The sequence below is a fragment of the Castor canadensis genome, chromosome 6, assembly GCF_047511655.1.
Source record: "Castor canadensis chromosome 6, mCasCan1.hap1v2, whole genome shotgun sequence".
Lineage (NCBI taxonomy): Eukaryota > Metazoa > Chordata > Mammalia > Rodentia > Castoridae > Castor > Castor canadensis.
Window position 1 is genome coordinate 90,447,689 of NC_133391.1, and position 22,952 is coordinate 90,470,640.

The following is a 22,952-nucleotide window of genomic DNA, read 5'->3' on the forward strand; positions in this document are numbered from 1 at the left end:
AAAAAAAGAAAGAAATTTGTGTTGGCAGATAACCATAAAAAAAGAAAAAAAAGAAATAGTGATAGTATCTGCCAACTTCAAGGAGGGTTAAATATTATATATGTGTATATGTATACATATGTGTGTACAGATGTACATTTGTGTGTGTGATGTATATGTGTGTGCATGTGTATATGTACATGGATGACTTAGAGTCATGCCAAGTGTATCAGAGATATTCTTTAAGTGTTGGATACTGCTATTTCTTACTATATACTTACAAAGCCACCATACAACTTTGACTACAGATCAGTCTGCACTGATGATTAATTCCAAATTGGTGTCACTGTAAAGCTTATCTCTTGAGAAAAGTTCAGCTACACATATTTCCTTTTTTTTCACTGAGGCTTGTTTTGCAGAACCTTAGTTTACTGAATAGACTGCCTGTTTAGTATTGAGTGCACACCTGGAAAATACGACCATGACTCATCTCATAGCCACTTCATCAAATTCAGTTCTCAGTCACAAATCTAACACATTTCAATTAGTGTTTATGTAGTATTTAAGTGTAGGATTCTCTGCTGAATTCTTTGGTAAGACCAAGTTTTTGTATCTCTCAATTGACCTAATAGCATTGGAAAGTAAGTGTATGGCATGTGTGTGTGTGTGTGTGTGTATGTGTGTGTGTTAGGTTTCCAAAAGACAGAAAGAAATTGTGTTTTTAACCATTTTTAATTCCAAAGAACCATATTCTTTTATCATAAGTAATATAATATTTTCACTAAGAAAAATAGTTTATGTAGGAAATAAGAATAGTCACAAGACCATTGTTCTTCCTTTCTTCAAAAAAACCCTCTTTCTGACATATAGTTCTAACTGTCAGTTTTTGTTTGTCAAGTATTGAACTTTTTAGAATTTGATGGAAAGGAAATTAAGCAGTTTGCACTGAATTTAAAAAAAATCTCAACTTTCAGGTCCTTATTTTGACAAAATATGTTTTCAGACACCACCATTTCCAATCATGTCAGTTCTAGTCTCAGTAGAAATATGGTTTTGCATTACTTCCTTCTAAATCCATATGGGAAAGACTAAGGTATGAGTTCTATAAAGACTCAAGTGGGTGAATTTTTACATTTCTCAGAAAGTTGCTGGTAAATTTTCCAACTAAATATTTTGAAGCAAGAGGCCATACCTTTAAATTGAGCATGATGTTGGGACTAGAATCCTAACACTGGCTCTTTATTTGCCTTGGCATTTCAGATATCTCAAAAATGCACTAGTTTTAGTTAATTTACAAAAAACAACTGAAATGCACAAAATAATAGAATAATAAGGGAACTGACAGAATTTTTCCTGCCAGATCAACATGCCTCAGAGAAGGCTTAACTGTCACGCACCTACAGTTTCAGCTGTTTGCGAGCATTTTGATAATAGCATGAACGTCAATAGCATGAAATTCAAAATTCAGCTGCCAACACTAAGCTGTCAGCTTTTAAAATGCTCTATAGAGTGCTTGTCCCTTAGGGCATAAATTCCAAGGAGCAACTGAGCTGTCCTACAACTTGACAGCTTATCCTAGATCTGGAAGAGACTTACAACTATGCAAATACAGGAAATGTATCTGCAGCCCTAAAATGAGGGGCCGTGATTGGAGCACAAGCTCTCAGAAAGCAGCACAGAGGCCATTTGGGTGCTAGATATTCAAATGGCTTTCGAGGCCTCTGGAAATTGAAGGTAACTTCTGCTACACTATGGAACTCGGCTGGGCAGTAAGCACTTGCACTGCCTCAGCCAAGATTCTCCAGGTGGAAAATGATATCCTGGGAGCAGCTCCTTTCTCCACTGGTGACCGCTAAGTAGAAGCAATTCCCCCCATTATGACTGCAATTTTTCGCAAGCATTACATAACCCATATCATTTCATCTTCTTAAAATAAATTATTCATGTCATTTGGGAATTCATCTGGAAGCTACAGGTCTAATACCCCATTTGCTGCTAAATTACTGTTAACATTTATCTTTTTTTCTTATTTTTTAACTATTTACCCAGAATATTGCTTGGCTACAACACATTTTCCTCAGTGCATTTTTCTTTGAAGAAGCACGTTTATTTTCTTTTGAATCCCCAAGGTTATTTAAGGATTATCATTGGCTCTGATAAAAGTAATACTTCATCCTGAAAAAAATCACATCACACACAAAAAAATTTCTCAACTTATACTACTTTACCAAGTCTTGACTACATGAAGTGGCGATTTTGTGAAGACAGTGTAGGCACTGTAATGGACAGTGATCTGTCTATGAGTCTGTATCCCAAGCTCTTACACATCCTAGCTAAGTGACAAGAGGCAAATTATTTCCTGCTCTTGGCCTAAGGAGCTTCATCTCTAACACAAATATATTGTTAATACCAATTTTGTGAACCATTATAAAAATTAAGCTAAGTGACACAGAGAGTATTTAAGCCAGTATTAGACATTTAGTAAATGTTTGCTAAATGTTAACCTTTATTTTTTACATATGTAAATAACTGTTGTATTCTCTTGATTTGATCTTTTAGTAATTCATTATTTTTTTAAATAAATTGGCAAAGAAAATGAGTCAGGAAACAGTGCAATTGCTATGGTACTTTGGAATGTATGTCACTAGTCTACCTATGGAGTGCAGGCAAAGCAAGTGATGCCCACGCATGTGCCTGAAGAAGGGAGAAGTCACCAGCCTACTAGGGGAAGACAAATGTTTCAAAAGCGTCCCCGCAAGATGCTGAGTTCTGGTTCTTATCTACCTAACTGTATAGTCACTGAGGTACCAACCCAACAATCCCAAGAAGTCCTGTCATTTTGTTGCATATGTATCTGAAATTACTACTTTTTAATTTTGTTTACTGACTTACTAACATTCTCACACATGTCTATGTATATTCTTTTCCACACACAAAAAAAAATCATGATGAAACATTCCTAGTGCCAATTCATTTCTTTCTCACCACCTTGCACAAAGAAAACAGTGCATGCAGCACACCCTTGCTGTATTTTCCTGCTGCCAGTGTGAAGAATCAATGCAAATGTATGTGTGGTTTCAAGGGAAGGCACAGGCTCTAATTATAGGAATCAGAGCTGTAACAGTTGTCAACTATCATTGTCAAAGTCTACATTTATGAACCACCACTGTAAAAATGGAAGGGTGGTTATAAAAAGTTCTTGTCTCCAATCCTCAGAAAGTTAATAAAGGAATAAAATTTTACACCCTAAGATGAAACATTTTTGGAATCTTTACCTTTAATAAATTAATTAAAGAGAAAAGAGTAACTATTAGACTGTTAAATGTCAAAATGTGAGACTCTTCAAACATACTAGTTCCAATTTAAGGTACTTGATGATTCCTCTTATTTCATAGGTGCCTTGTATTTTCTTTCTTTTCATTGTAGAATATTTTTTTCATTGTTATGCTGGGTGGGGGTACATTGTGGCATTTGCAAAAGGTCTTTCAATGTATCAAACATGTCATACTTGAATTCACCCCCTCCACCATTCTCCTGTATTTCCTCCTCCTCCATTCCTAGAATAGTTTCAATAGGTCTCATTTTTCCATTTACATACATGTATGCACAGTATTTGCACTATATTAACCTTCCCACACCCTTTCCTCACCTGCTCTCCCTCTCACTGGTCCTAACTCCCCAGGCAGGGCCTGTTCTGCTCACCTTGTATTTTCTATCTGCCATTGGCTGGCTTCTTTATTTCTGGTACTAAGAGGCTGAATGACACTAAGCATACAAGATCATCTTTAGCCTTGGGTGCAGACACAAACATTCCATGACAACTATAATAACCAAAGTGAGATCTAGTTATTGGTCTTTGCAGAGCATTTCCACGTTGAGTAAAGACACATCACCAGGCAGTATTATGTATTGAAATTATTAATGAATTAATCATTTTCATTTGCAAGAAACCAAATCTAGAAATTAATTCCACATGGAGTTAAGCAAGATTTCTTGGTCATATTCAGCTGGCACAGAAAGATCATAAATGGTTTCACTCAGATCACCTACACATGGCCTCTCCAGCATGGCAGTCTTTGGGTAGTGAATTCTCACAGGAAAACTCTGGGCTTCTAAATGGAGTGTTCCAAGAGACATGAAGTGGAGGGTGCCAATATTTTAAGGTTGGAACTCCTAGACAGCCTCACTTCATAGAGAGCCCTTCCAGTTTCAAGGAAGGCGGACATTGACATTAAACTCCCACCCCTCAGTAGAAGGAATGTCAAAGAATTTGTAGCTGTTGGTACTCATCTGCACAATCATACCATGGCTTAAAACCAATTATATTTTTCCACTGGTGAGTGAGTAAATATGTTTCTTTTGCCATACATAGTTATATAATCTTACTACTAATAAAAATATGCCTTTGTTAAAATTCACATAAAACAAAATTGAATGGAAACATGACATAAGAAAAGTTGTTTTATGTCATGAAATAAAAATTAGAGCTTTAAAGAAAAGAGGGTTTTTTAGGTCAAATTATTTTTCCCCAAAATTCATATGCTAAAGTTCTAACACCCAGTACTTCAGAATGTGACTGCATTTGGATATATGGTCTTTCAGGGGGTAGTCAAGTTAAAATTAAGTTAAAATGATATTAGGTTCCAATATTATTGGTGTCCTTATAAAAGGAGGAGGATGGGACCCAGACACATACAGAAGGAAGGTCATGTGAAGACACAGGGAGAAGATAGTCATCTACACATTAAGGAGTAAGGACTCAGAAGAAACCAAGCCTACTGACACCTTAATCTCCAACTTCTAGCTTCAAGAATTGTGAGAAGATCAGTTTCTGTTGTATAAATCAGTAGTACTTTGTCATGGCAGCCACAGAAAATGAATAACTAATGCAGTAATGTTTGGCTTTAGTAAATGTACTCGTAAGCTTCATAACTGTTCTTTTTTTCCCCAGCTACTGAAGCATGCATGCTAGTTGGTTCTAAGAGCTGAAATCTGTTGTCCCAGAGTACTTTAAATAGTTTTCCATTCATTTTCATTCAGATGCAACAATACAAATTGTCAAAAACAAGATTAATAAATAATTTGTTTCAGAAACACTTGAACTCATATCTTAATATTTCTAAGAGGAGAAACTTATCTGAATAAATTTATAGGTGTTTACTTTTTGGCTTTACTTTATAACCAGTAAACTATAATCATTGTGTTCATTATTTTCAGAGCTCATTTTAAGGTTTCTTTGACATTTACCATGCTATTTTTTCTTAATGGAATTTTTATTTATTTTAATGAATTGGGTTGGAATAAAAAATTCAAACAAGTCAGCACCTCTATTTAGTCCTTGAAATCTTAAGTCTAGCAAGGAGCAATGATAGGTCTAGAAATATTCCCTCTCTTTCTTTCTCTCTCTCTCTTCCTTTGGCCATTAGATTCCACTGTCTCCTAATTTTCTTCTTAGTTTTCTAGTTGCATATTTTCAGGAAAATGTTTTGCATATTCCTCTTCAAATGACCACCCTCTAAAGTCAGTGTGCTCCATAAAATAAGAATTGGCCATCTTTTATTTTCACTTTACAATTATTCCCTGTGTAATCTTAAATAGCCTCAAGATTTTAGCTGTTCTCTTTCTGCTAAAGAATTCAAAATATTTATTTACAGACCAATTATTTTTCCTGTTCTGAAGATTCATATACACAAACACTAATTGGAATCTCTATTAGGACCCTCAAAGTCAAAAAGTCCAAAGATTCATTTGTCATCAGTCTCCTAAGACCAATTTCTCTGTCTTATTCAGTAGCATCAATGATCCAGTCATGTAACCAGACATCCAATTAGAAAACCTGAAATCATCATTGATCCCTTCCTTTTCTTAACCACACATACACAACCAATTCTGAGTATAAATCCTACACACATGCAGAGAAAGAGAGACAGAGAGAGAGAGTCTTCTCATGTTTCTTCTAGTATGGCTTTCATACTTTATCATCTAGTTACTTTAACTACTTCTTAATAAATATCCTTTCCCTTGGCTTTGCATTGCTCCAAGTCCATCTTCTACACTGTCATCAAAGTACTCAATCTCAAAGGGGAATTAAATCAAACTCTTTCTTTCTTAGAATCTTTAATGGTACTACATGGAACCACACCCAGGTCTGGGTAAGAGTCAAATTCTCTGACACACAAGGAAGATCAATATTTGGTTAGTCATTCTTCTCTTGAATAACTCCTACTCCTTACATCAAAAGACATTTTAAACATCACTTCAGTCAGAATGCTTCCTTACCCTCTTCTTCCTCTGACTTCTCAATTCCCCTCAGTTTTTGTCTTTTGTTGGCCTGTGTCTACCTCCACCTTTGTATTTTTCACTTTTGTATAATCATGTAGATACTTTCTCCAAGGACTGTGGGAGCCCCATAGACCATCTTTTGGATTTTATTTGATAACCTGGGTACATAGTTTCCTTTCAGTGAGTATATTTCTTTAAATTTCCATTAAAACTCACAACTAAGTTTTAACAAAGAGTAACAATGTGACTCACTGCCCTAAAATTACAACCTGGAATCATAGGCAGTTTTTCCCCAGTGAGAGCTATGTTCATACAAAGTGGTAGATCTACTCATTTGGAAATCAATCCTTGAAAGTCCTGCTCATTTGCTGATTTTTGAAGAAAACCTGCCTGTAAGATGACTGAATGGAAGTCATTTAAAGAGTCATTACCTGTGCACAGCACTGGAAACATTTTTGACTGTTGAGAAGGAGAAACATAAGCATGCTCTCAAAAGAAAGACACTGAGCTGGCAGTAATGACCAAACACATGTCACAGTAATTAACTCTCAAGATCATGACTCTGATATTCAGTGCACTAATTAAGTGCAGAATCACAGGGCATATTTTATAATCTTAGTAGTGTTCAAGGACAAAGACAAAAGAATTATTTGAACACACAAACTACCTATCCTTATTAGAATACTTTTTTACCTCCCTAACACAAGTGGATTCTTAGACAACATAATAGACATGAATCTCAGCTCACAATTCTAGTTATGTAAAAAAAATAAATTACTGCATACAATCATTTCTGAATCAAAGCACCATTTCACTGAGAAAACACTAGCTCTCTTTAGTTAAGGCATTTGGAAAAAAGAGAATGGAATATCCTCTTCTTAACATCATTCATGCAAGTTGCCTTTGAAGGGTGTGATATTCTTCTCAACTGTTCCTTCATATTTGTGGATCTTTACTGCTTCTTTTGGGGAACCATTTATGGTCCTCTCTGCCCAGACTCATCAGGAAGCTTTTTCTCCAGGAGGATACTAACAGTAAAATATAGATGCTCTTCCATTCTTAGTATCTGTTGACTCTTCTTTCTTCCTCCTGAATAATCTAGATACAATTTTATCACTTGGTCAAAGAATCAGACTTACTATTCCAAATACTAAACATAAGGATTCCTTTTAATCAGTAATCCTGTGACAACCCACCTCTCTTTTTCCTATTTTGTAATAAGATTCAAATTTTTGCTACTAGAAATTATAAGGACAGGATGTGAGATATCTACTCTATCTCTAGAAGGAAATTTTGTGTCTCTCGTTCTTTTGACATAATGATAAGCAAACACACAAAGATAAGGAATCTATGGGGGGGCATTTTCCCCCTCTTTCCTATTATTCACATTTTCTGAACCCTCTTAGAATACCACCAGCATATTTCAGTCTCTACTTAACTATCAGATTCCCCTTCCTTCAAGTCCACTCAGTAAATATTCATAACTGCGTGAGCCACAAAAATAATTTTGAATAAGGCCATAGCACAAATTTGCATCATCTATATAATCAAAATTTGACAATCGCTAAACTGATGGTATTCATTTCCCAGAAGCCAAGAGTTTACACATGTGAACTGTTCTTTGTAGTTTCACAGGCTACTTAAGGTACTATTTGCCTTTTTATTTAACTGAGTATAGCTTTCATAAGCATGCTTTCAGGCATGGAACAGAAACTCGACATTGTGGTTTTTCCTTGGTTAAATATAGAAGAACTCTTCTAACTTGTTAACACATTTAATTTACTGATCTATTTAGTAGAGGCAGAAAATAGCTCCAAAGACTAGTTGGATCCTGTTCATGTTATATAATTCTTTTCCTGTATAACAAACCACCCAAAATTTAGTTTCTTGAAACAACAATGATTTAGTATTTATCATGATCCTGTGGCCAGACTGTACAGTCCCTTCTAAGTTTTTCCTAGATTCACTCATGTGATTATATTATCTAACAGCCAGTCTGAAGGATCCACAGTGGCCTTATTCATATGTCTGAAGTAGGTGCTGGTTGCCAACTAGTGTGCCTCAGTCTCCTCTATAAGGCCTTGCATCTTATAATACCTAGACTGGCCTCCCTCCATCCATGGCAGCCTCAGTGTGAAGAGTGAAGGCAGAATCCGTAAAACCTCTTAAGGTCCAGGTCCTAGAATTTGTAAAATTTCACTTCTGCCTTATTTTTTTAGCCGAAAAATCACAAGGATAACACCAGTGGTACAGCTTTTTATCTAGAAACCTACAATGAAAAAATGTTATAAGCCAGCCCATATTTAAGATGGTAGAGAAATAGATTTAGCCTCCAATGGGGGGAGTATGCACAGCAGGATGAGAAGAATTTGCAGCAGTATTTTGTAATTCAGTCCACATGTGGATTAATTCATATAATTTTTGCAAATGTTATGCTATGTATATAGAAAAACGGGAACTAAAACTGTTCTGGAAAAACTTTTCTAAAGAAGCATTTAACCAAGCATATCCAATACCTTCTATACACCACTCAGTCTTACTTATCTGTTGTTACAGACGCAACTCCTACCATCAACTCCACAGGATTCCAACCTATAATACATAGGTAGGGCTCTCCTTGGGGTACAGTAAGTCTTGAGCAGATGTTTTAGCAAGGCCTCTGATTACATGAACAATGTGAGCCACTCAAGATCAGCATTTTCACCATTCTAAAGACCCACTCTCACACCATCCCATGAAAGAAATACTATTCTGTGCATATCCCCATAACGTTCCTGTTTCCTGAGGCATCAGATAATCCGGGTCACATCTCTTTGACCCACCTCTCTTGTAGGCAATTATATGCAACTTCAGTTCATACTGGCACCTAAACTCTCTCTGTTTGTTAATCTAGGAGGCTTCTCCAAAATCCCAGATATCCATGTAAGTGCACACACAAGTACTTCCCAGGAAAGGAAGAGAGTAATGCCTCCAGGGAAAATTCTCAATAAATATGGGACAGGGGACATTGGGTAAATGCACCAGCCTCCCATCCTATGGCTAAACAATCCTCACAAGTATTCTGTACACTTTTCAGAAGTCCTAATGGAACAGAGTCCCTGTTGCTTACTGCAGGAACCTTAATTGTGCACACAAGCATTGTCTTTTTCTCCTTTCATCTTTCTCCCAAACCTCTAACTCTTGCTTCCTACAATTACTAACCATCCAAATAAATTACCTACACTCAAGACCTTTATTCAGGCCCTGTTTTCTGGGTAACCCAAGATAAGACACCATGGGACTCCTTTTTCTGCTGACATATACAGAAGCATAAGGAAGGGAACTAAACCATGTAGTAGATTTTGATGAGTGGGAAAGTAAGATAGTCTTATTTCCACTCCATCCAACACATTCTTCTCAAAAGTAATTATTTTCAAGGTACCCTTGAAAATCATTTGAGCTCAATATCAAGCAGTGATCAGTTTCATAGAACACACTCATATTAGTTCCCCTTCTTTTACTGTTTCTTTCCCTTTTTCTGGCTAGAACTGAGCTCTCTAATAAAACAATGGCACATAATACTTTAACTTATACTTTGCTTCATGGAGAACTCAAGCTTTGATGCCATACCACACAGAATTCAAGCCAACTCAATAGCTAGTGGGACAACTGAGAACAAAATGGTTAAGAGTTTGCCAGTTTCTGGTCCAGGAAATAAGAAGCTTAGAACTTACAAGTCCATCCCAACAAGTTAAAAGCAGAACAAATTGAAAAATCACTAACTCATCTTATATCATCAAAGAAGTGAAAGCGCAGGGAAAATCATTACCCCTTAAATCTGAAAGAGAGACAGACAGATACAGAGAACCACAGCTTACCAGAACAGAAACCTCTGTGGGAACAAATCTTAGGGTAGGAAAACCTGAACTCTAATTGACAAATTACTGGAAGTCAGTATAGACAACTCTGAGAGTTAATTCCAGGTGGAACAAGCCACAGGGGTCCCACGTTTTTATGAATTTTAACCCCAGGAGCTCTACCAGGTTCTTACATTATCAAAGTAAAATACCCTCTGCTTCTGGCAGGGGAGGGGAAATAGACCATCTTAAAATACACTGGAACATTTGCCATCTCATTTATGAAAAGCATCCTGCAGTATGCTCTCAAAGATACAAAGAAGACAATGCAGCGTAGGTGTTCTGCAGGACTTCATACTCTACTAAAGGCCATGAAACTATAGTAACACTAGCTCTTAATATTTCTTTCACAATGAGAAATGTAATTTCAAAAGTTAAGGTCCTTAAAGGGGAATTCCATTACAATCTGTGGTAAAAATAGGAACCTTCAGACACCATGACAAGTATGAAGACTGTCAGATATTTGTAGCCATACAGCCCTCTGCAGTGCTCAAATCCTAACATTAGTCAGCTTATAGTTTTGATGAACATCACAAACAAAAAGCCACTAAATGCTTCATCTGTACTATATTTGGTACTGATTTAGCCCTTAGAGAACCCGATTCTGTATTGATCTCACTTCAGAAATGATATAACTACCCTTGAGGAAGTGAAAACATACAGTTGTGTGAGCTAAGCTTACCTCCAGGATTTATGTCTGCAGGATATGAAATGCTAAATAGGCAAGGAAGTTCAAAAATACATTCTCATCAAAAAGAGATGGAGAAATAACTTCCTAGCAACCATACTAGAAATCTGATCGCAAAGAGACAATATAGTAGAGTTTTTAACAAAATTAAAAATATAGACACAATTGACCCAAAGTCCACATAAAGCTCCTATAAGCTTTACTGGCCATAACAGAATTCAGTACAGGAGAGATTATTAAGGTTAAGAACCTCTCTTCATTCCAAACCAACCACCATAATTATACTTCTAACTTTTAAAAAATAGTTTTGTGTGAATCTAGGATAATTTTTTAGTGAGATTCTGATTTAGCTACATGGAATAATTTTAAGCATGATGTGGCAAAAACATATTAAAGATAGAATTTTGCAGAATTCAGTAAGTAAACCACTTAATAGTTGAAGAGTCACTTTCAAAATTCCTCAAGCAATTCAGTTTAATATAGTGTCAACTCAAACCTTTTGAACCAAACCAGAAATTCTGATTTAATAAATTAACACAATTAAAAATGGTTAAATCATTACTCATGGTACTCTTTTTAGTATTGTATTTATGTTGTCACTTTTTAAAAAAGCAAAATAGAGAACAGCGACATTTATCTACCTTTATAATCCAAATAAATGTAACCTTTTATTCAAAATTGCCCAGTGGCAAACTTCCAATCTCCATTTTTACAAAAAAATCCACTTGTATAGAACATCTGGGATCCCCAAGCATTCTTTAAAATAAAATATTAACCATTGTATCATTAGTTTTCTACATTTAGAATTAAGGCAAGGGCAAGCATGGAAGACACAGTTGTGGTTGCAAGATGAGATGCAAATGCTAACCATGACAAAGTAAAATGGTAAAAGTGTAGCTGAGGGAAACTGTAGAAATAGGGAAGAAAAAGTGAGAAAGGAGTAGGCATCTTATTGCATACATGTACTCATTTTTACACAGCAATACATCTGGAAATTCTAGAGCTTTATGATAGCATTTAAAATTACAAAGGCTAAAAAACTAAAAATACGTAATTATCAAACTTAAACATGAGGGATAGAAATATAAAAATAATGTATTGTCATTGACCTTACATCTTAACAAGAGTTCTATTGATATAATGTTATTGATTATGGAGGCATAAAGAGTAACATTATTTAAACTTATCAAGGCAATTTTAAAAAAAATTTAGAAAGTAACAGCTTAAAGATGTTGCCTTGGGAGAGGGTATAATTTGAGAAGAATGAGTGAGAACTTACTTTTCATTTTAAACTCATAACTATTGTTGGATTATTTACCATATGCAAGTATTACTTTGAAATAAAGAATTTGTAAATAAAATATTACTATGTGTGCACATTGGCATTGCTTGTTAGTGAATATTTAGAAAAATACTTAAATGAATCCAGTGTTTCAAAAAATTTACAGAATATTTTCATCATAAGTTACCATAATACAATAATAAAAATTATCTTTATTCTGAAAAAGCTCAATATTTGCCATTCATTAAGAATTTCCCAATGAAGTAGGTCCATGACAGAAAAACTTATTAATATTTAACAACACATAACCCATTCATTGGTGCAATAGGAAAAGAAACAAAGAAGACAACACTTCCTGTCATTACTGGGAATATGTATTTGATAAGAAGAAAATCAGGTCATTTAATCTATTGGGGCCTTAGCTTCCTCTTTCACTAAATGAGACAGTTGGGCACCAAGGCCATGAAGATTGCTTCAGGCTCAATGTTGTATGATCTTCAACAATGCACTTCATCTGGTGTAATGAGAATCAAAAATCTCAAAAATTGAAAAGCTCTTAGGATTCAGTCAGTCTGTCCCACTTCATTTTCAGGAGAGGAAAGTGGAGTCTTGTGTAATTTTTAGAGCTTCAGGAGGTAAGGATGGTAGAATCAGAACTAAAGCTGAGATCCACAAGTCTCCACGCTGCCAAGCATGTCTTCTGTCATAGTTAACTCTCTCTACCATAAGATGCCACACACTGTGTGCATTACTCAATAGGAATTTACTATCTCACAGGCTGGAAATATAAGATCTGGGTGACACCATGGTTGGGTTCTGGTGAGGACTGTCTTTCTGGCTTGCAGTCAGAAGCCTTCTTACTTCATGCTCACTTTGCCTTTCCTTGATATGAGTTTGATGGGGAGGGGAAGAAAGACAGACAGAGAGAAAGAGAAAGAAAGAGAGCGAGAGAATCTCTTCTTGTTCTTATAAGACCATCAAATCTTATCAGATTAGGACTCTGCCCTAATGACCTCACTTAACCTTAATTTCTGCCTGAAAGTTGGATCTCCAAATAAGTCACATCGAGGATTAAAACTTCAATGTATGAATCTGAGACAGACAGAATTCAGTCCATAGCATCTTCTGCCATAAAATGGATGACAAACTTCTCACATCTCTCATCTGAGCCAACATGACACAACTCTTGTCTATATAATTCAATTTTAGAGAAATGATACTTTAGATAAAGAAGAAAATAGGCCCATAATGGCAGTACACATCTATAATTCCAGCTACTCAGGGGGTGGAGACAAGAGGATCTTAAATTCTAAGCCAGTCTGGACAAAGTTAGAAGACAGTGTCTCAAACAAACACAAAAACAAGAAAATAAAGGGCTGTGGATTTAGTTCAAGTGACAGAATACTTGCCTAGCATGTGTGAGGCTCTAGGCTCATTCCCAGTACTACAAAAAATTAAAAATTTTGCAGCTTTTAATATTGTATTATTTCTAATTTCTCAGTTATGACTTAGAGACTAATAAGGATTTATATACATCTCATACCTTCTCCATATCACAGTTAAATTCAAAGACACAAAGGTGCTAAGTTATCCTGTGCTGACTCTTCATACATATTTATCATCAGTTGCTATAACCAATCAGGATGTGTGATCTTCTCTCAGCAAAATTCCCAAGAGTGAAATCAGTGAAAACTAGTGGATTCACACAAAGAGTTTCATTTTTTCCTTGAACACTTCCTTGCAATGCAGTTTCACAAAACAATATCCCAAGCCTTCCTTTCAAATGGTCAGACTCAAACAATGAATTCAATGGCCGGGTGAGGTAAGGGTTGCATTTTCAGTTCAGTGTTAGGAAAAAGCTTTTTCACTACAGACACAAAGCATATGGAGCTACTGAAATTCACAAAGCGCTGAGGATGGGAAACCCAGCTTTAGAGGACAATGACAATTATAACTTGCCTACAAATAGGAAAGGATGAAAAAAGACACTTGAAATTTTGAACAGTGTAATTGTTTAGTAAAAACAAAATGTTAAAAACATGAGAGCTCTCTCTCTGCTCCCCACTTCTATCCCACCTGGTCCACCTGGCCAGATGGGGCCACCATTGCTTTTTGTAATGCCTTTTCCTTGCCTTTAATAAACTCTATTACCAAAAAAAATGAGAGAAGAGTACACACTAAACAAAACATGTTAGATGAGGTGTTAGAGACAAGGGGCCAAGAGAGGGAGATTTTTGTGACTTCATCCTCACAGATCATGTTTGAGAAGACAGTGAATTTATGCAGTAAAACCTCTCCCTCTCGTCAACCCCCTTCTTATAACCACTGTCCTTGTTTGATTCAGCCAGGCCTTCTTTAGGTTCCAGAAAATCCAGGGTAGATACATTACTGTAACCTTTATACATTACCTTTCAGTATTTTTCAAAGTATGGTTTTCCTACTTTCTGCATCAGACTCACATCCACCATTCTCCAGCACCCTTGTTATTTGTTATTGTCTAGATATGAAATGCCTCCAAAAAAAAAAAAACTTGTGTTGAAGGTTTGTCCCCAATGCAATGTTCAGAGGTGGGGCTTTTAGGAAATGGTTGCATTGATGGACTCATAATTTGATGGCATTATTGGGAAGTGGTAGAAAGTAGGAGGTGGGTTTTAGTTGGAGGAAGTAGATCACTTATACCTTGTCCCTGCTCCTTCCCACTCTTTCCCTCTGCTTCCTTGCTGTCATAAAATGACTAGTTTTCCTCTGCCATACTCTTCCCTCATGATGTTTCTACTTCACCTAAGGCTCACCACACTAGAGTCAGCTGATCATGGCCCATGAATACATGACCCAAAATTAACCTTTCCTCCCTTAAGCTGTTTTCCTCAGATATTTTATCACAATGACAAGAAGGCACAATCACACACACACACACACTCCTGAGTCCCCTACATGCTTCTTTAAATGCAGATTCTTCAGCAGATCTAAAGAATACATCTTTCTTAGGATGAGCTGAAGAATCTGGATTTTTATCTAGCCATCCAGTTGATTATTCATACACTATATTTTGAGAATTGTTGTTAGAGCCTATTATCTTGTCTCTCATAAAACTATGAGAGCCTTTGATGACAGGTATTGTTATTTAACCGCTTCTTTGTTACCAATGACAAGCTCAGTTAAGTCCTCAGTGTGTGTTGACTAAGACCCTGAGAAGCACCACCACACAAGCAGTAGAACTCATAGAATGACTGGCTGAATCCAATGAATGGCATTAAAACTTCAAAGTCAAGATGAAGTGGGTTAGAAATTATTTTGGATTTTGAATCTGAATCCACTTCATCACCACAATTACACACACCATAGTTTCTATTCACTCTGTCTTATCCATATTTCCATTTAGATATATTCCAATTACTCCCTATTTCTAGCACAGAAACTTCTCCTGAGTTACCTTTTTTATTATTGTTGTTCTGGGTGGGGATATATTGTGGCATTTACAAAAGTTCTTATAGTGTATAAAATATATCATACTTGAATTCACTTCCTCCATCATTTTGCTTTATCTCCCTCTCCCTCCATTCCTGAAATAGTTTCAACAAGTATCACTTTTCCATTTACATAATGTGTACACAGTGTTTGCACTATATTCACCCTCCCACACCTTTTCCCAATCAATCCCCTCCCCCAGGCAAAACCTGTTCCGCCCTCCTGCTCTCCAAGTTTGTAAAAGAAAAAAATTAACATTTTTGTTTGTTTAAGATAGTCACACAGGGAGTTTCTTCCTGACATACACACACACACACACACACACACACACACACACACGTGTATGTATGCATGTATGTATTATAGCCTGAATTGGTTCATCTCCCATATTTTCCTTCTTTCTACCTTAATCGCCTTATTATGGTGATTTCAACAGGTTTAAAAATTCAATATTCATTCTTGTATAGGAAATACATCAACCATATTCACCTTCTTAACTTCCTTTTCTTTACCATCCCTCTGTCATATGTGACTTCACCTTAGTCTGACCTGTTTTTCATAATATTGCTGTTTTCGTAATACGTCTATATTTCATATATCAGAGAAAACATGCAGCTTTTGGCCTTCTGAACCTGAAATTATATTTCCACTGTCTGACACCTCAGACTCAGTATGTCCAAACAAAATAATCCTCTCTGCCTATCACCCTCAACCTAAATCTAGACATTTTCCCAGATTGTTTTCCTTTCTTAAGGCCATAATCACTGCTCTAATCTTACAGAAAATCAGTAATTTCTTTGTCTGTCTTTCTGTTTGATTGCTTTTAAAATATAGATATTCCCTCCTTCCCCATTCTCTGTACATGGAAACCAAAGTAAATTACACCAATTTTAAGTGGAATAGCATACTCTGCAGTAAGCAACACTTTATATATTTTATCTTTTCATGTTTAGGACAGTACCTAGGTTTTCTGCTCATTTGGAAAAGGAAAAAATGGCTTAGATTGAAGTAGAATATCCATTAGTTTATTAATATGACTCCAATATGAAAATCCTATGTATTACAGAATCAATATGTGTGATGGAGTTTTTAAGTTATTGGACATAGTCTTAGAAATTGAATTAAAACATTTTAACAAAATAAAGCCTATTATAACTTCTCCATACTTGATGAAGTAAATAAGGAGCAACATTTTTCCTCTATATTTTACTCTTAAAGTTATCAATCTTCTAGAAAAATTGAAAGAATTATACACTGAATACCCATGTACCCACATATGGATTTTACACCTATCATTTGAGCTATATTTACTTTGTCACATATCAATCCCCTTAACTTTCTGGTAATCTATCTGATTTTAAAGTAGGTTATAAATATCATTACACTTCATCCCTCAATACTTGAGTGCGCCTACTGTTAATTATAATGATTTGGAGGATGGGAATTTATATAACAGTCAAATGCACAAATCCTCAGCGCATCATTCAAAGGGCTTTTCAACCTTAACCCTCCCATCTCCCTCCCATTCACCCCATATCCAACCCCATCTAGTTGCTCAAATCTTTCCCTTCTTCTCCACCCCAGCTCTAGTTTAGACCTCCATCACTTCTCAAATGAAAGTCATCTAGTCTTTTTCATTTCCATTCATTCTCACAGAGTTATCAAGGTGATTTTCCTAAACCACAAGTCTCCTGTTTAAACTCTTCTGTAAGGTTCTTGTCCAAACATTTTTGGGGAGGTTTTAGGATAAAATCTAAACTTTTAGGAATCTGAACCTATTTTTCTGGCCTAATTTCTTGCCACTTCTCTAACCATACCTAACCTCTGCCCAACTACTTCTCACACAAATGCCAAAAATAGAATAATTTGCTCCATTTTATGACCTTCACCCAGCTGCTTTGAACCTCTTTAGGTATGGTTCCTTCTGTCTGCAATGTCCTACTCTCCTTTCTTCATCTAGCTACCTCCTATTGACTTTACTTCAGATGTTGCCTCCTCTGGTGAATCATGCATATCCACCCTCTACCCCAACTCCATGCTTGTCTGGATACTCCTTCCATCATGCACAGGTGCATTGTCAGAAGTTTTGCCCCAGTGTTTGCTTGTCTTTCACACAAACCAGTGGGTTTCTTACTACTATGTCTCATCCCAAATGCATAAATTCTCATTAAATATTCACGGAAGGAAATAGAAAAAGAAAATAATTTCTTACTAGAGGGATTTACTAGATGTTTAAGAACTTTTAAACATTCAAGGTGAATAGTAAAATGGTGTTAATTCAAGAAAACCTTTAATATAAATTCCAAAAATGATACCTGTTAAAACTGTTCCAGGAATCAGGAGAGGGAGGGATGGAGAGTGAAGGAGGGGGTGAATTCAAGTATGATGTATCTGATACATTGTAAGAACCTTTGTAAATGTCACAATGTATCCCCACCCAGCACAACAATAAAGGAGAAAAAATAAATTTAAAATCAAAGGGGACACTTTAGTCTACATAGGCATTGTTTGTGGCCTTAAGCAAACATGGGTGAAAATAAGATCACATGCCACTTTTTTTGTTTTCTGTTTTGTTTAAACTCAGGCCTTGAATCTAAGCCTTTTTGCTTTAGCATTTTTCAGATAGGGCCTCTCCTGGGGCCAGCCTAGGACCACGACCTTCTTATTTCTGCCTCCTGCATAACTGAGATTACAAGCATGTACTACATACCTGGCTTTTTTTTTGTTCTTTTTGATTGTGGAAAAATACACATAACATGAAATTGACCATCTTAAATATTTTAAGTATAGAGCATAGTAATGTTAAGTATATTCACATTAGTTTACACAGTCACTTTTAATTGTCAAAATACAGGGTTATTTCTTTCTTTGGTTAAAAAAAGAGTAAGTAAAGGCATTACAAAAGCTATGACTTACAGAGGCTGTATTTCTACCTAAATTACATGTACCAACTACCCAGGTGTTGCCCTGAGAATGCACCACTAATTACCTGGCAACAGCTCCAACATCTGAATACAGAATGACCAAATCACAGTAACAGGAGGGTGTTTCCTTCCAAAGGACAACTCATCAGACTATGCTCGTGGTGAAAAAACTCATGGCTTTGCACCTGATGGTAATAACCAGTCTAGTTTTGGTCTGGCCCTGACTCTCCAATTGACTTCTTACACGGAGTGAATTTAGGGCACTTAATTTAGGAGCCACAGAGATATAAATTATACCTTTAATTAAACAATACATCCCACATTTTTTCAAGAAAATAACCCTTTGCTAGTCCTAAATTTCTCTAGACTAGACTATTTGGCACTTCTCCATAGCAGATGAGTAACAAGAAAAGATAGGAAGTGTGAAAGATAGTGACAGTAACTGAATTCAGATGGTTGATAGAGTCATTGCATTAATTCTAACAAAGTCATTTTGTGGCACGGTGTAAGTCAATACCCATCAAGAAGCTGAGGCAAAAAAAAAAAAAAAAATCCAAAAAAAAAAGAAGCTAAGGCAGTGAACATTACCCAACAAGACAAAGCTTTATAACACATTTATAAGAGACTTGGAAACAAAGCTAAAAATGAATCAATCCATAACTATTTCTGAAGGGTCAAATGAGGGCCAGCAGTGTGTCAGTACTCTTTTGTTAAAATTAGCATACTTGACTTCATATTTCAGAAATAAACTTAAAAACTATAGAAAATATGATCAGAAATAATATAAAGCCAAGAAGTAAAAAAAATGAACATTTTTGTTTCTTCAAAACTCAGGAAGAGTATACACTCAAGGAAAAAAATCTACAATTGACTGGACAGGCAATGTCCTAGAAGGAAGGAAAGATGGTGTTCAGAACTGGGCAAATTCCATGATTATCAGATTACTTTTCTTGGTCTGGAATATATGTTGAGTTTAATAAACACAACCTTTCAAATACTGTTATTTCCTAGAAAGATACAAGGCTATTTTATTGGACCTAAAGGCAGAAAATATACTTAGGACACACCAGGAACAGAAACAAGGAGCAGGGAGTTAGGAACTGTATTTATACACATATTTGCCCTAGGAGTAAAGAAATTCCCATTTCTACTTCTCTTAATTTGTCTGCTTTATTCTTTTCCTTCTCTGTCAACAGGCTTTCCCTGTCTTAGAATTCACATGATCCAAATACAATGATTTCTAACTCCTCAGAGGGATGAAGCTCTGGTGGACCCTTGGAGACCTAAGTTTGAATTGATAATTGACAAAACTAAGTAGCATAGCTAATATCAAGTACCACTCCCAGAAATACACTACTTGTGAGTTTTCCAGAGACTTTATGTTATGTTTTGAGTGTGTCTTCCAAAATTAGAAACACTCCCCAACACAACAATGTTGAGACATGGGCCCTTAGAAAAGAGATTAAGTCATGAGGACTCTGGCCTAGTGAATGGATTAACATCTTTATCACAGAGTGGGTTTTGCTATCACAAGAGTACATTTGTTCTAAAATCAAGTTTAGTCACCAAGTCTCTCTCATCCTCTCTTGCTCTTTAGCTTTCTGTCATGGGATGATGGGGCAAGAAGAGCCTTACCAGGTATGTACACTTTGACCCAAGACTTTCCAACCTCCAGAATTATAAGAAATAAAGTTCAATTCTTTAGAAATTACCTCACCTCAAGTATTCCATTTTAGCAGCACAGTACAGACTAAGACACTACTTTCTAGAATTCCAGATGAAATACTATAATTTTACCATAGTTTGATTCATTCAGTAACCAAGTGAGTCATAGAAATATGAAATGAGATCATTCTGCATCAAATTCTTTAAATATTTAATTGCCAAACAAAGATTATGCATATTCCAGATATACAGGTGATGATTTGGTACTGTGTAATGACTGCAACAATCAAATTAATTAACACATTCAACACCACCATGTGGTCCCTTTTATCCTCAGAACTTGTTTATCTAATAACTGAAATCCATCCCCTTGACCAATATCTCCCCATTTCTCCTAACCCTACAGTTTCTGGTAACTACTGTTCTACTCTCTGCTTCTATGAGTTTTACTTTTTGAGGTTCCACATAAAAGTGACCTCATCCAGTATGCCAGCATATGTGTTTCACTTAACAAAAAGTCCTCCACATTTATCATCACAGATGGTAGGACTTCCTTCTTTTTTATGTCTTAACAATATTCAAATATATATAAATATTTAAAATATTCTCACATTTTCTTTATTTATTTATTTTTTAACAGTTTCCAAATCTTGTTTGCTGTGAATAATACTGCAATGAACATATGGGTGCAGATATCTTTCTGAGATGCTTCTTTCATATACTGTGGATGTGTACCCAGAAGTGGGAATTCTGAATCAGGTAATTCAATTTTTAAGTTTTTTGAGGAAGCTTCATACTGTTTTCTATAATGGCTGAAGCATCAGGGTAATTTACATTACCGCCAAAAGTATGCAAGTTTTCTCTCTTCTCCACATACTCCCCAGCAACACTTGTTTTCTATTGTTTTTTTTTTATAATGGTCATCCTAACAGATGTGATTTGATATCATTGGAGTTTTTTATTTGTATTTCTCTGATGATTAGTGATGCTTAGACCTTTTCTTATATACCTGTGGGCCATTTGTATATCTTCTTTGGAAAAATGTTTATTCAAATCCTTTGCCCATGTTTTAATTAGGTTATTTGTGGTTTTCGTATAGAGTTGTGTAAGTGTCAAACTTTTAAGTTGCTAGATTAATATTGTTGGTTTCATTCTACCACCAAAAATCATATGCACTTTAAATAAACAGTTTCAAACTTAGTTAGGATATGCAATTTCTACCATGATTTTATGCTGCTTTCTATAAAAGGTAAACTCATCCTGACTTACTGGAAAAACTAGTATGAGGAGCTGTGCTTATCATCAATATGGGGTCCTCTTTCTAAAAGGCTAAACAGTTACTGACTTCTATGACTATGGATACACACAGAACACAAATCACCATTTCTTACTACAGATGCCTTGTCTTAGATAGGAGCTGTGCTTTGTGATAAATGTTGGACTGCCCTGAAGTACCAATTACTATTTAAAGACAATGCTATCTTCAGAATGGAACACAGTTCACAATGATGAAAAAGTTGATTCCATTGCAAGAGTCAAACGTCACCACCCTCTCTCTAGCAAGGCTTTATAATGTATATTAATCACAAGTTTCTTTGTGGAATTCTTATCTAGGGATGAACTTAAACTATAAATTAAATCACTTCTTATGTGATGCTAGAGTTGTTCGCTCGTGGTTTGTAATACATAATTGTCTACTGGTCTGAATGAGGAGAATGTTAGGCAGAAACCCAATCTGCCTGCCTCTGGAGAACACAGACTGTGGGATAATGCCTGGCTATAGACTTAATTATGTCCCCTTCCATAAAAATTCATATTTTAAGTCCTTGGTTATTTTGTTACAGCACTTCATTACTATAACAAACTATCCAAGGTTTCTACTTATGAAGAAAAGAGGTGTATTTAGCTCACAGTTTGGGAGGCTGAAAGCCCAAATTGCATACACAGGCCCTTGCAAAGGCTTTCCTTCATCTGCATCACCTCAAAGTGAATTGCAATGGGAAAGCATGAAAACTTTCTTAATTCCTTTCAAATATGACTTCTCCAATGTCCCAAGGACCTTCCACTACAACCCCATTGCTGAAAGGTTCCACTATATCCCAGTTCTACCACCCTGAGGATGAAACCTTTAAAACAGGGATCTTTGTGGGACATCCAAACAACAGCAAGCCCTAATCCACAGTATCTCAGAATGAGACTGTATTTGGAGGTAGCACCATTAAATAGGTCATTAAACTAAAGTGAGACCATTAGAGTAGAGCCTAACCAAATCTTATTGGTATATCTTTCTAAAAAGAGGACATTTGGATGCATGAAGGGGCTCCAGGTATGTGCAAACACAAAGGAAATATCATATGAGGACACAGTAAGAAGGTGATCATCTGCAAGCCAAGGAGAGAAATCTCAGCAGAAGAAATCAAAACTACCAATACCTTGATCTTAGACTTCCAACCTTCAAAAGTTTAAAAAAATTATTATCTTATGCCTAAGCCACTCAGTCTATGGTATTTCACTATAGCACACCTTGAAAACATATAAATATGTGCCTCCACAGGGGCTTTAAACTTAAAAGATTTCCTAATTCTTTCTTCAGGGTGAATCATTCACAAGATTTACTGTATATGACACTGAGTCTTTCTCATCCTAGATATAGAAAGAAGTCATCTGTGAAATTTTCTTTGGAAAATCAGATGTTCCTGCATCACAGGGTCCTTATTGAGTCATACAATTAACAGGGATAAATAGCAACTGTTTCCTTTATATGAGAG